Genomic DNA, 6515 nt, shown 5'->3' with positions numbered 1-6515 from the left:
CTCTTGATTTTCTACCTCTATATTACACATACTGCATCTTGATGGGCCGCTAAAACCTTTCTTTTGAATTTTATCCCAGGTCAGAATCCTTTCTTTTGCTACTAACCAGGCGAATAGAGTTATTTTTGGCCACCACTTATTGTTAGTTCACCCCAAAAAATTACTAAGCCTATGGCTCTATCAATAAGTAGGCATATATTAATACTATGACACTATCAATAAACAATTCTTTGCGAGCTCGAGGACTCATATTATAATCCATAGTTCACCCAAAAAAATTTACTAAGTCTATGGCTCTATCAGTAAGTAGGTAGATACTAATACTATGACTCTATCATTAAACAAATGGATCTGCACTTATATTGTAAAAATGAGCTGCTACAGGTCAATAAGATGCAATGTATGTAGTTTCCTATTGGAAGGGAAAAGGGTGTTAGGGATGGAGACAAGCTAGTGGCCTCTCGCGATAACATAACCACACTCTCTCTTCTTTTCGAGAACAGGTCAAATTACCATCCCCCAACATGAAAAAAAAAAAGAAAAATGCCCCCAACATGAAAAAGAAGAAAAGCACATCTTCATAAAAAAAAAAAAGAGCCTCTCTTTTGTTTGATTGAATAGGGTAAAAATAACTTGTTAGTTACACAACGGTTCTTGATAACAACCGTCGGTGGAATGAGTTATTATAGTATTATTAATAACTTTGAGTTATTAAAATTGTTATGTAAGGTATTGAACAAAAGATACACGTACAAGTGAAATAGATATTAATAATCAAAATCTTTTATGTAAATATTTTTATAGAAACAATTCAAATATACATTAAATTTGTATTATTTTCATTTTAATAAAAAATATCTTTTATGTAAATATTTTTATGGAAACAATTTAAACATACATTAAATGTGTATTATTTTCATTTTAATAAAAGAGTCTTTAAAGTAGGGATATTGCAATATTAAACCCAACGAAAATTTTCCAACTAAGTATAATTGGGTTTGTTAAGTTAAATTTTTAATTTTTATATATATATATATACATATTTTTTTTGTTTTTATTTTTAATAAATAATTTAAAGGTACACTTGTTTAACCAAGAGATGATCTTCCAAGAAAACAATTTAATTATGCAACACCCAAAAGCATTTCTCAATTGTAAAAAATTGCCCTTTACGAAATAGTATCTAGCAAGAATGAAAACCTTCCCCTTTAAATAGGTTAATGCCAAACATTTAAATGTATTTTAAAAAAGTAAAAGCTTGTCACTTTATAGACCATTACCCCCTATGCCCAAAAGTATCTCACAAAAACGAATAACAACCAAACACCTAAATACATCTAGAAAGAGTAAAAACTTGCTACCATACTTACCATAATCATTCCAAACGACTTGACGGCATTTAAAAAATTAATTCTTTAAAGACTAATCAATATTTATTTATTTTATTTTATTTTGCTATTTTTAATTTTACAAATATATTATTAATTATTATTTCAAATAATAATTGATTTTCTTATTAACCAAATAATGATGTTGTATCATGTAAAAATGATATCCAAATAACATTATTCAAAACAATATTAACTAAATAATGATGATGTATCATATAAAAAGTGATTTATATAAAAATATCTAATGGATTGAAAAACAATAACATTATTCATTGAATGGAAGATAGAAAACTATTCTTTAAATTAGGGAAGTTAATAAATGTTCACGTAATTTTTTTCCTTTTTTTGTAAGCTACGGTAGGACCCTTCTTTCTCTATTTATATCAAACACAGGTTGAACTAGATACAACATTTGGTGGCCTCAACGCGCCCAAATGGGAAACCGGATCTGTTGGCCACCTTAAGTTTTTATAGGCCGTCCAATAACAAAAAAGAATAAGTCTACTAATCCATGCTAGATAAACTTCACAACAGCAGCTACTAAGCTGGTTCTAGACAGTAATTAAAAACTACTAACAAGAAAAACAAATACTATTATCAAGGAACAAACATGGTAAGCCATTGACTCTAACTAAAGGATTAAACTTCCACCTTCTTAGGAGGTGCTTATGCGTCCCTCGTTGCTGGAGCAATATTCTTCAGCTGTCGCTGGATTTCGTCCACCTTGCTGTCCTGCATGAGCATAGTGATTTGCAGATTCTTCATTTCTCTCTTCATATTGAGCATGCCCTGAGCCAACTCAGCCATTTCCCCTGCTACCTGCTCCATTGCCTTGGCAAGTAACCACTTCAGCACCCAATAAACATGTAAGGCCTGCTTATATAAGGTCATGCGTCCCCTAGTGTTGCCCGGGTTAAGAATGAGGTTACCCCATTCTTCCATTTCAGGTTCCGAATCTTCTTCCATTATATTTGCCTCCAATTCTTGAATAAGCTTACGAATGTCCTCATCAGTTCCTTCTTTGTATGCTTTTTCTGCCTCTTGCACAATATGTCTCATGGTTTTTCGGCTGCGTCTCTGACATGCTGGAGAGGAGGGCTTTGTTTCATGTCTGCCTGTTTGGTTATGTCTGCCTCTGCCCCCACGCCCTCTTCCTCGACTTGGGCGAGCCGTTTTGTTCTTAACTACCGCCTGACTACCCTGGCCAACAACAAATGTTATATTCTTCGTAATTGCTTCTATTCCAGTCTCCTTTGCTTCTCGCTCCCAATTCTTACCCTCCCCCTTTCGCGTTTTTCTAATGGTTGGGTTATTCCCCAGCTTTCCTCCCCTTAGATGAGGTTGGTGAATGTTCTCGGGAGTCTTCTCTGCCTCCCAGACCGCCTGTTTTACCTCCTCGAACTGCCCCTGATCACTATCTGTACAGAATCCCTGCATGCATTTACCCTGGCCTGCATGGCTCCCAGCCTTACTAGATTCTTCCCCAGCATTTCTCATCCTGCCACCCTCTGCCTTCTGACTGCTTGTAGCAGGAAAGAATTCCAAATCCCTCTCGCTTCTCTTTCCCTCTGCTGCGTCTAGCTCTCCCCCCTCTTCCTTAATATTACTAAAGATTGAAAGAAATGCAGGGATTGGATTTAAGAATATGTACCCAGTCCTATGCCAAGTTGCAGAGAACACCAGTTCGCACTGAGCTCCCGCCGTCTCCTTCCCTTGTTGCATAATAACCTTGGTTCTGTTTTTCGCCATCTTTGTTAACCTCCTCCCACCTACCTTGCGTCTCATCAACCTTCCGCCGCCGTTTCCTCCTGCTTCTTCCCCCACTTCTCTGTCACCTCTATGCCTCGAGATTCTACCTTGCCTGCATGCTGCCCATGCGTCTTGTGGAATTATGAGGATGTATGGTGGCCAACGTTGCCACCTTCTTCCCTTTACCATCTTATCACACGTCCTCTTCAATTCTTTCACCCCGATCAGGGGCCATCCGTAATCCTTATCTTGAGTTTGTAATCTCATTATTATCGTGAGTAATGATTAAATTGAGGGGCTCCCATCGTTATTTTTCCTAATGAATTGCCCATATACTATCTACCTTTCCTCCTTGTTCATTGCAACTTTAGGTAAAATACCTTGACTCCCAAATAAATTCTAAATTAAAAATACAATCATTTTTTTTTCTCACTTATCTAAAATGGTACCATTGAAGTGTGAGCTTTATTTATATATTTTAAATTTGTTTCAATATTTTTTAATTACAGTAATTAATATAAATTATAAACCCGGATGCAGGTGGAAATCAATGTTATTTATGAGGGGCCGCACAGAGCAGGCACCTGGCCCTGCACCTGGCTGGCAGACGACCCCCATTGCATGCGCCTCTGGCTGGCAGACACCTTCAAAGGCACGCGAATTGAATCCGCGGCAGAACGGTATGTTGGTCACACAATTCAGCATTTATGAGCGCCTGGTTCAAGAGCATTGGGGTAAGATTTTATGTATGGCTTCGTTTTTAATTCACGCCATTGTCACTGGTTTATTTCACCTCCGCTCGGAATTCTTCCTGCACCCTTGCCTGGCTCAACGTATTTGGAAGCTTGCCTGGTTAATTGATGTTAGTGAGCTCCTCTGTGCTCAAATTCTCACCTGTCAGCTCCGCCTCCTTCCCTTTCTCAGTCAGCCTGTTATCGTAAGTATGCCTCGCCGTCGAGGAATCCCGCGCAGAGGAAGCAATACTGGGAATAGAGGAAGAACCTCTCGGCCTGCTCCGTAGAATGTCATTCCCATTGCTTCAGCCTCCCCTTCATCCCCACCCCCGGGTCAAGCTGGGTCTCTTCCGCATAATTCTTTTCAGACTATCAGGTTCACCTTCCACAGTAGGCTTAACAGGCCTGTTTTGACGGCAAGCATCACAGTTATTCTCGCTGAGGAAGAGAGTAATCCTATCAGCTCGGCTCACGCTACTTCCTCTCAATCTCAGGAAGATAGCGTTCTTCAAGGGGAAATGGCCGGGGTGGTGTCTAACGCGGACAATATGCAGGATGACACCCCTGTTTCTGAAGAGCCTCTTCATCCGGTTGACTCAACTCAGAATGAGATTCTTGCTTGTGGGTCGTCTCAGCGTGCCGGTTGCATTCTCAATTTGGTGACTACTCCTGAAGGTGGCATTGAAGGAAATGATGACAATGGCTTTGTCACCTGGGTCGCTTCGTCTAGCCAGGTGGATAAGGACATGCCTGACTCTCCGCAGCATGCAGACTAAGGCCGACTCATCACTAACGGGTGGCATTCTTGCCTCTGCTCTGTGTAATTTTGACTATGCGTCTTTGTTTCCAAGTCTATGGTCTTATGTCTGGTTTATGTTCTTGTTTAAGTTCGTGGCGCAAGCCACCCTGCTCTCTGTTTACTGTTATAACTGTGGTTTTGATGGGTATCATTTTGTCTTTTTGATTAATGGCGGGCATGATAGTATGCGTCTCAGGGGGTCATGGTCCAACACAAAATCTTTTGAAGTCTGTAATGGGAAATCCGCAGAAAGTATGAAATGTATATCTCTGAATATCTGGCTGAGCGCTGGCATCTGCCCCCTCTGAGGTCTCGACTTAATTGTACATAAATTTTCTCTTTTTTAATAGAAATAGTATTTACACAGAAAAAAAATTAATATAAATTATAAAATATTTTTAATTAATATTATTGCAGTGTATGTAGAGAGAAGCAAACGTCACATCAAAATTAAAATTTGTTTAATTGTTCTAAAATAGGATTCCTGTCGACCTTTCAATTAAAGCACCTTTACCCTACGCTCAATCAAAATTGACCAAAAACGATTTGATTATTCCAACACACTAACGATTGAGCTCTTTTATTTTTGGTTCTTTCATAAAGATGCTAATTTATCGGTTGGTGGTGAATCGAAGTGTCTAATTGATGATTAGTAGGCCCCAAAAAAATTTGCATTTACTAAAGTTGTTTTTAGTGTGATTTTTTGAAGTTTTTAAAGTTAGTTTCTCTAAAATCCGGTAAGAATTTATTGAAATCACAAGTTTCACGGCTAACTTCTATACATTAGAAATGCTCTAAGGGTTTTTCACAGTATTGAATCCATATATATAGTCAAAAAACCAATTTAAATAACACAAATTAAAAATTCACTTCAATTTTTTTTCGCCAGATTCCGGCACCAAAAAATCCAAAAATTACATTAAAAACAACTCCCTAAATTTATCATAGTAGACAACTCCCTAAATTTATCATACTAAAAAAAACTACTAAATTTATCATACTAAGAAGAAAACATATTAAATATACATATTCTATTTAGCTATTTATTTTTTCAGCACATTCACAGGAAATAGAACACAACACAAAGGTGAAAATAAAACACAACAGAAAGGTGAAACAAGGCCCTCTCAACTAAAAAATGTAGATTTTTATGAAGAATAGGAGAAATTCCTCTTTTCTCTGTTGCAGTTAGATGCAAGCTTCCAACAATACATTTCTATATGCATATTTGTCAAAGAGGCTGGTTTTCAATTGTCTTGTTAAAGCCTTTCCTAATATGCTGGGAGATTCTGATACTAGGAGGTTTATCCTGTCTTTCCCGTCTTTTTTTTTTTATACTTTATTTATAAAATATACAAATTATATTTTCTGATCTTTATCAGTGTGAATTTGGTGTTTTGTTATCACTTTAGTGACACTGTAGCTAGTTTGTCAGAAATGAATGAAATTTGCAATAGAAATAAAAGATTTTTGAAATAGAGGTATTTCATTTGTATTTACAATTAGTAGTTTTTAAGTGTGATTTTTTGTTTGGATTAATTTGTTTATAATTTTGTAGTGATTTATTGAAATCACAAGTCTGATTGAGTGATAAGTGAATTTTTCACAGTTAAACTGTCTCACAAGTCTTTAAGAGTGCTAAATTCCTATATACAATCAAAAAAACCAATTTAAATAACACAAATCAAAATTTAACCACAATTTTTTTTCGCCAGATTCCAACCCAAAATCCATCAAAACCTCATAACAAAATTCACACTTAAAAACCACCACTAAAGAATAAAAAGTTTTTTAAAGTATAAATTAATAAAACCAACCCCAACGCTAAAGGACTCTCCCGCC

Source organism: Pinus tabuliformis, chromosome 5_1, assembly GCF_031772625.1.
Source record: "Pinus tabuliformis cultivar Carrire ecotype Pingquan chromosome 5_1, CPIR1, whole genome shotgun sequence".
Lineage (NCBI taxonomy): Eukaryota > Viridiplantae > Streptophyta > Pinopsida > Pinales > Pinaceae > Pinus > Pinus tabuliformis.
This window is presented reverse-complemented; position numbering follows the sequence as displayed.